Source organism: Carlito syrichta, unplaced genomic scaffold, assembly GCF_000164805.1.
Source record: "Carlito syrichta isolate Samal-C Ts95f unplaced genomic scaffold, Tarsius_syrichta-2.0.1 Scaffold140752, whole genome shotgun sequence".
NCBI classification, from domain to species: domain Eukaryota; kingdom Metazoa; phylum Chordata; class Mammalia; order Primates; family Tarsiidae; genus Carlito; species Carlito syrichta.
The window spans coordinates 204099-213187 of NW_007084848.1; the positions used below are offsets into that span (position 1 = coordinate 204099).

The 9089-nt window shown below is 40.3% G+C and overlaps 1 pseudogene; it reads left to right on the plus strand.

Annotated features, from left to right (window-relative positions):
- Positions 1 to 1579: 1579 nt before the first annotated feature.
- Positions 1580 to 1924, plus strand: LOC110594803 (annotated as a pseudogene).
- The last annotated feature ends 7165 nt before the right edge of the window (positions 1925 to 9089 follow it).

Sequence of the window (9089 nt, forward strand, 5' to 3'; positions counted from 1 at the left end):
GCGTACCGGCTAGCATTATCATGAGAGGCTGCGTTCAGCTTCAGTGAATTTTTTGCCTATTTCATGATGGGTGACTTAGGAGTGCACTTGCCCACACTGCACTGAGTGTTCAGTAGTTTTTTTTACCCAAAACGGCATGACCCCCATGCTCCACCCTCCCTATTCCCCCCATCTCGCCCCTGAGTGACTTTTTTTGGTTTCCCCGATGAGAAAAGTCCTCAAAGAGAAATGTTTTGCCAATGTGGAAGAGGTGAAACAAAACTGGCAGAAGCACTAAAAGGCATCAAAATTGTCAAATTCAAAAACTATTTTGAACAGTAGAGAAAGCATCTCGACAGGTATATTGCATCAAAGGGAGAGTACTTTGAAGATGGCTGAAGTTTAAACATGTAAGAATAAATATACAGTTTTGTATAAATAAATTTCATTATGGGGGGATCCTTCCTCATATTTTCACCTTATGATGGGTTTATTGGGATATAACTCCATTGTAAGTTGAGAAGCATCCGTATTAAGATACAACTTTGTGTTTTCATCAGTCTCTTCTATGAAGGTAATTCTCAAGTTATAACATCCCCCCTTAAGAAATTCCTAAAACAATTTCAATGCAGTGAATTTAGCTGTGTATTCTTTTTAGGTAGGCTCTCTTACTGCCCTATAATTTTTTCCTAACAAGCTGCTGGAAATTCCCTAAATATTCTTTACTCTCATTGCTTTATGCCATACTCAAATGTCACTCTTCTACAAAGCCTTCATGTAGTCCCTCAGGCAGAACTATCCCATAGCATCACCACCACCATCATCACTATTGACATCCATTGAATATTAATGACAAGTCTTGGCTTAAAGTTACATATGAGTTATTTATTTGATCCTTACAGCCACACAATGAGGTAGACAGTATTTTTGTATCCACTTTACAGATGAGGAGTCAGAGATACAGAGATGTCAAAAGTCACATATCCAGGCCAGGCTTGGTAGCTCAAACCTATAATCCCAGCATTTTGGGAAGCCGAGGTGGGAGGATTGCCTGAACTCAAGGGTTCGAGACCAGCCTGAGCAGCATGATGAGACCTTATCTCTACAATAAATAAAAAATTATCCGGGCGTGGTAGCGTGTGCCTGTAGTTCTGGCTACTTGGAAGGCTGAGGCAGAAGGATCGCTGGAGCCCAGTGAGTAGATGCTGGGGTGGTCATGAGCGTGCCACTGCACTCCAGCCTGGGCAACAGAGTGAGATTCCAACTCAAAAAAAAAAAAAAGGTCATTCTCTCTTTCCCTCTCTCCCCCTCTCTTTTTCTTCCCCCGTCTCTCTCTCTCTCTCCCCGCACCCCCACGGCCACAGACCCTTTCCCTTTTCCCCTGTGGCCTCCGCTTTAATAAATCTCTTGGTCTTTAAAAAAAAAAAAAGTCACATATCTGAAAAGAAATGGGACTAAGATTCAAACTCCAGAGCCCATCTCTTATGAAATATGCTATCCCTGACAATAGGAAATCCTGCTCTTTTCTTTTCTTACAAATCTCTTCTCAATAAGTGAATGGCCTTCCTTTCTGCTGTAGGTTTGGGTGGTTGCTGTCAAAATGGACAAGTTCATGAAACCCGGGAAGGTGGTACTGGTCCTGGCCGGACACTATTCCAGATGCAAAGTCATCCTGAAGAACATTGATGATGGCATCTCAGATTCCCGATGGGTAAGAAGATTGCCAAGAGGTCAAAGATCAAATCTTTTGTGAAGTTTATAACTATATCACCTCATGCCTACAAGGTACTCTGTGGATACCCCCCTGGGCAAAACCATTGTCAACAAGGATGTCTTCAGAGACCCTGCGCTTAAACACAAAGCCTGACAAAAGGCCAAGGTCAAGTTTGAACAGAGGTATGAGATAGGCGAGAACAAGTGGTTCTTCCAGAAGCTGTGGTTTTAGATTTTGTTTGTTAGTTTGTTTGTTTGTTTCTGTCATTAAAAATGTTTTAAATAAAAAAAGAAGTGAATGACTTGCAATTAAGTCCAATTAGCAGTCAACAGGCCTGGTGGGAGAAAGAGCGAAAGGGAAAGATTGGTTTTGCTCTTGATGCAATTAATCCTGTAGATTTCTCATATCTCTCTTATCTTCCACTCTCTTTATTTTTCTCTCTCCTCAGTCTCCTCTCCTTTCTACTCCTTGAAATTTAAAGTGGAAAACTGGAATAGTTATGGCTCCTAGGTTCAAGCTGTTGATATTATTAGGGTTTGTGAATTGGGATGTGGGGGTAAACCTATTCCAGTTCTTCTCTGTTTAAACCTTTGGTTAAGGAACAATGTAATTACTTCCTAGTTCTTATTGCTGGGTGGTGTCCATGTGTGCATCTTCACATGGTAAGGAGGAAAAAGCATAAGTCTGAACTATGTTAAATTGGTAACAATAGTACAACTGACAATCCTGGTTCTCCAATGTATTTGAGATGTGCAGTGCTGGGCAAGATTCACAATCTCCATGTATTTCTATTTTGTTGTTTATGAAATAGAAATATAATCTCTAACAAGGTGGTTACTGTGAGAATTAAATGACATACAGCAATATTCAATAAACAGTAGCTCCTTTCCCAAGATCATTGTCAAATTTTGTGCTTAATATTCACAGTCAACTCCATTAAGGTCTCTTAAACCATATTTGGTTTTTTGGTTTGCTTTTATTTGTTGTTTTTGTTTAGTTTTGTTTTGTTTAAATGTACGGTACAATTCAAGATTAGATATACAAGTGGTCATCATACAGGTAAAGGTAAAGTTTGGACTTCCCTTTGGTTCCCACTTCACCTGGTTTGAGATTAGGTACCCTTATTGATGTTATGTGCCTCACCCTCCAGCAGTGCCCTGCTATTGCCAATCCTTTTCTTGTAGTATTATGGTAAATGTTGAACCATATTTGTATAAAATTATCTTTTTTCTCATCTTTTATGGGAAGGTTTGGCTTTTTTCTATAAGCACGTTGTATTTATGTGACTAATAATAGAAAATATATAGTAAAAAAGCATATGTCATAATCAGTATACTTTATTTAGATAGACAAATCAAAGTATTTTATAAAGAAGTTGATGTGTAAATTTGACTGGGAGAAATAAATCTTATTGGTGAGTAAGAGAAATTTTGTTCTAATTCATGATATAATAAGAAGGGATGTTAAAGTTCTAATAAGGCATGGAATAGTAAAATGACTATTAATTGAATGTGACCCTTGGGTAATTTATGCTATGAGAGACTAAAATATTAGGGGAAAATGACTTTTTAAATTGCTATTACATTTATTCACACATCCACTCACTCATCCATGTACGTCTTCATCTACCCATCTGTTAATTATTCATCTATCCTCCATCCACATCCATCTTACCACCCATATATCAACTTATTATCCAACTATTCATCTATCTATGCATCCATTCTTCCATTTACCCATCCATTCCACTGACTGACTCAAGGTAGTAAAATTGCAATCCATGTAAACATGTATGAGAAATGGGTTTTACCATTTGAGAACTTTATAATAATAGGGGAGAAAGAAAAATAGGAAAAGATACGAGATAAATGATCCTAAGAATTGTATAATAAGTCTACAGAGTTCCGAAACGTGAGAAATCATATCTCAGAAGAAGAAGGCAAACTTCTTGGATGGAAGAGACAGAAATTACTTTAGACATTGAAGATTCTTGAAGAATCTGTGTAATGCCTGTCTTAGTCTGTTTGAACTGCTATAAAACAAATCTTAAACTCATTGACTTTATAGACATCAGAAATTCATTTCTCACAATCCTGGAGGCTGAGAAGTTCAAGATCAAGGTGGCTATAGATTTGGTGTCTGGTAATGGCTCATTTTATGGTTCATAGATGGACATTTCTCACTGTAACCTCATATGGTAGAAGGGGTAGACAAGTTCTCTGGAGTCTCTTTAAAATTAGACTAATCCCATTAAAATTTTGACATATGAATTTGGGAAGGGCACAAATACTCAGACCATAGCATTCTGCTCCTGGCTGTCCCAAAATTCAAATCCTTCTTGCATGAAAAAATCCATTCATTTTATTCCAATAGCCCTCAAAGTTTTAACTCATTCCACCATCAACCCAAAAGTCTAAATCCAAAGTCTCATATAATATAAATATAATCTAAATGAGATGTGGGTGAGATTTAAGGTAAACTCCCCTTCAGCAGTGAGCCTATAAAATAAGCTCAGGACAGACATTTCCATCCCAAAAGGAAGAAATAGAAAAGAAGAAAGGAGTAAGAGGTCCCAAGCAAGTTCAAAACCTTAAGACTTGAGAATAATATTCTCTACCTCAATGCTCTGCCTTCTAGTCCCACTGAGGTGAAGGCCTCATCTTCCAAACACACTGAAGCAAAAGATTTATCTTCCAGACACACTGGGATGGAGGTCTGCTTCCACAGCTTTGCTGGGCAGCAATTGGAGCACCAAGGCTGCGGGCAGGCCAGCTCCCATAGCATTTTGGAGAGCAACACATTTTTTTTTTTATTTTTTTTTATTTGGAGTCTCACTCTGTCGCCCAGACTGGAGTGCAGTGGCCGATCCCGGCCACCGCAGCCTCGCCTGCTGGGCTCTGGGGATCCTTCCGCCTCAGTCTTCCGAGTAGCCGGAAATACAGGCATGCGCTACCACGCCCGGCTGATTTTTTGATTTATTGTAGAGATGAGGTCTCGCTGCCCAGGCGGGTCTCGAACCCGCGGGTTCAGGCAATCCACTCACCTCAGCCTCCCAAAGGCGCGGGATTGCAGGCTGAGCCACCGAGCCCGGCTGAGAGCAACACATTCTACACCAGGGACCCCCAAGCCCTGAGTTGAGAAAGGCAGCAATGGAGTGCAGGAGTAGAGCCCACAGTGTGAGGCAGCAATGGGCAATGACAACTCCACCTTTAAAATCATTCTGCCTTTCCAGGTTCTTGCACTCTGGGCCTGTGGTGGGAAGCACAGCCCCAATGATCTTGATCTTGAAAATGCCTTCATAGCGGGGCTCGGTGGCTCAACCTGTAATCCCGTCCTTTGGGAGGCTGAGGTGAGTGGATTGCCTGAGCCCGCAGGTTCAAGACCCACCTGGGCAACTTGGTGAGACCTCATCTCTACAATAAAAAAAAATCAAAAAATTATCCGGGCGTGGTAGCGCGCGCCTGTAGTTCCAGCTACTTGGAAGGTTGAGGTGGAAGGATCGCCGGAGCCCATCAGGTTGAGGCTGTGGTGGCTGGGAGCGGCCGCTGCACTCCAGTCTGGGTGACAGAGTGAGACTCCAACTCAAAAAAAAAAAGAAAAAAGAAAATGCCTTCATGGTTATTCTTCCATTGTCTGGGGCTATAGGTTCTGGCTTCTGGTTAAAATGGCTGACTAATCTCCCCATTGTTTTGATGAATAGTTCCTAGCTTCTGTTGAGATGGCTGATCTATACTAATCTCCTTGCCAAATTTGTCAGCACTGTTGCGTTCTCTCCTGAACAAGTTTTCTCATTCCTTTCAATATGAATAGGCTGAGAGTTTTCCAATTTTGTTGTTTGCTTTTGTTTGTTTGTTTTGAATCAAGGTGTCACTCTGTCGCCCAAGTGAGAGTGCAGTGGCACAATCATGGCTCACTGCAGTCTCAAACTCCTGGGCTCAAGTCATCCTCCTTTCTCAGCCTCCCAAGTAGCTGGGTCTACAGGTGCATGCCACCATACCCGGCTAATTTTTTTAAAAATTTTTTGTGGAGACAAGGTCTCACTATGTTGCCTAGGCTGATCTCAAACTCCTGGGCTTAAGCAATCCTCTTGCTTCGGCCTCCCAAAGTGCTGGGATTACAGGTGTGAGCCACCACACCCAGCCAATTCTTCAAATTTTAAGATCTGCTTCCTTTCTCATGAATAATTCTGTCTTTGAATAATTTTTTTTCTTCTCACGTTTTACTATAAGCAGTCAAGAGAAGTCAGGCTACTCCTTCAACATTTTGCTTAGAAATTGCCTCAGCCAAATATCTGATTTCATTGCTCACAAGGTCTACCTTCCACAAAATACTAGAACATGAACCTAATTCAGCCAAAGTCTTTGCCACTTCATAACACGAATCATCTTTTCTCCAGTTTCCAATAACATGTTTCTCATTTCCACCTGAGACCATATCAAAATGGCCTTTACTGTCCATATTTCGACCAACATTATGTTTACAACCACTTAGATATTCTTTAAGAAGATTGAGGCTTTCTCTACAGTTCTCCCCTTTTCTTTCTGATACCTCAGCAGAATCAGCTTATAAAGTCCACTCATGGTAATGGAGGCTCTTTCTAGCTTGCACCTCACAACTGTTGCAGCATTTACCCATTACCCAGTTCCAAAACTGCTTCCACATTTTTAGGAATTTGTTACAGTAACACCCGACTTCTCAGTATCAGAGCATGATGGTCTTCTTGACCTTATCTGATCCGTTTAATTACCCTGCGACATGGTTTTTGAAAGGATAGACCAAGAGCGGGAAATGTATTTTTTTTTTTTTTACTCTTCTTCCTAAATCTTAATACAATGATGAGAAAGTAGAAGCTACGCTTTTGGAGAAATGCACACTTTAGATAAAATTAACTTTGCCGACTTTGCCTTTTCAGAAACAGACTTCCCGGTGCCAGGTATCAGAGGTATCTCATAGAGGCAATCAAGCTTGACTAGAGTAAAGGGAATTTACAAGGTCTAAGACATCATGCATTGGTGAAGGATTGTAAAAGTCATGAAACTTGTAATTACAAAAGTTATGACTGCCCAGAGAAGGAGCAGGTAGGGATTCAATCTTCCAGTAGAACTGGGCCCTATATACAGGGAAGTCAAGGATCCCCTGAAGCTACCCACTGGGAATGCCTAGGAGATAAGGGGGAGTGCACCCTCCATTAGCTCTAAGGAGTGTCGTGTTTGGGAAGATACAGGAGAATTAGAACCCTTGTCACACCCTTCTCTGGGGGCTATGATAATATGGGCAGACATTAATGGGTCTCTGTGTCACAGGACCACAGGTGGTCGATAAGGAAGTCACAGCAGTCATGTCTACCTGATCGCAACATCTCCAAGGAAAGAATTTAAGCCAGGGCTTTAGGGGTCTACGGGGCCACACTCATCTAGAGTATAGGTCCGCTCTCTGTCTGTGGGGAGTGAACTTATCTTAAACAATCTTTTTTTCTCTCACCTCTGTGTGTTGTAATTCTTTGCGTTTACTCGGATCTCTGGGTTGCCAGCGTGCACCTCTGGCTTGCCGACTCTGACAGTGCTGCTCCCTCTCCATCCATCCACCTTCACCCTATCCGGACCCTAACAGTTTTTACTGTAAATAGTTTATTTGGGAGATAATTCAAAAAGTTCTGGCAGATGAATAGAGTAGTTTGTCAGAGAAGGGAAGGAGCCAATAAAAGCTGTATTATCAAGTAAGTTTCCTCTGCAGGCAACTGGAGCTCAATCACACTGGGAAACTCTGGAAATCAGTGTAAAACAAACACATGCAAGAATTATTCTACTGAAGGGGCAAGAGAATGAAGTAATTTATATACCAACTCTCATCTGACATTGATTAAGAATTGGTTCCAGGGAGAAATTAATTTCTTGGCATTTTTGGCCTGCCATGTGCGTGGATAGGAAGGACTTCAGTGACCAGAGAAAATCCTCAGGAAAAGAGATGAGATTTTGGCAGCTGCAAATTAAGCGTGTTCACTAAAATGATAAGGCTCAAGTAGATATGAAGAGATACAGACAGTTAATGCTTTACTAGTAGAATCTAGAAGAAGGGCACTTATAAAAATGATTGGGAGCATGATTAAAGGGTGAATCAGAATATTTGTGAGTCATATATAATTTTAAAAACCATATTTAATATAATATAATTTTATACTTACCAATAAAAATACTTTTGGTTTTTATATTTTTGGTTGGTAAATATATAGAGAAGATAGTAATTTTCAAAAGAGTTCAGCATCAAAGTATAACATTGAGACAGATGAGTCTCAGAAGGATCCTTTGAAATGCTCATGTGTGTTTTTGGTTTAAAATATTTGAGAGGGCTGAGCCAGATTTCTCATTACAAAATGGTACCTAAAGAGAAAAGCATTTGCTAAAGTGGACCTTCTGTGTTGTTTTTCTAGCCAAAGGGAAACAAGGTATAGCTATTTCAACTGAAAAGGAAAGATGAAATTGGGATTCCCATTTCATTTACCTCTTTAGAGCCATGTTGAAAGTATATCTCAGTAGGGGGAAAAAATGGCCTTTGGCAGATGCATTTAACAGAAAATTCAGTTTCTAAATACATTCTCAGCAAAATTAAATGGATTTGCCATGTTCCAATTCAACTTAGTTATGCCCCATGAAATTGAGAAGTTTCCTATAAATTGCATTTTAGAAACCATTAAAAAATCCTCAAGTAATAATTTCTAGGGAGGAAAAAATAAAAGAACTACAGAACAAGTCACTAAAATCAGCTATTCATAATTAATTTTCCTTTCTTACTAGAAATGACTGACCCATCCCTTTGCTGAATTCCATTTTGGGCAAAAATATTTTTATGTTAATCTAAGAGTTCATTCTTCAAACAAAATATATTGGTAGGGTCTTAGTTTAGGTCTAAGCTTTGGATCAAATATCTCTAGTGAATTTATATCTATAAACTGATTTGTATAAGCATCTTTGACTGGAGGAAGTTTGCTCCAGCACTTGAAAAAGAGTCAGAAATAGACTTTTGAATATAAATCTCTGGTCTGGTGTCTGAACTCTCTGGAGAGATGAGCTAATAAGAAAAACTGAGGGATCCATTTTCATGAGAAATTCTGAATACACAGGTCACAAGAAGCATTGTACTATAGCTCTGCTGAGGACAGTGAATGAAAGTTGAGGGAACAGAATGTCAATTTGGTGACTTGAGGGTTCACAATTCTGGAGTATCTGGGTCATCAGATCCCTCCCAGAGCAGCATGAAGTAGCAGATACCCTTGAGGGATTCAAGAGGGGAAAGAAAGAAAGCCAAGCCACTAGAAAGGGATTTTGTGGCCGGGCTCAGTGGCTCAGCCTGTAATCTTATGCTTTGGGAGGCCAAGGTGAGTGGATTGCCTGAGGCCACG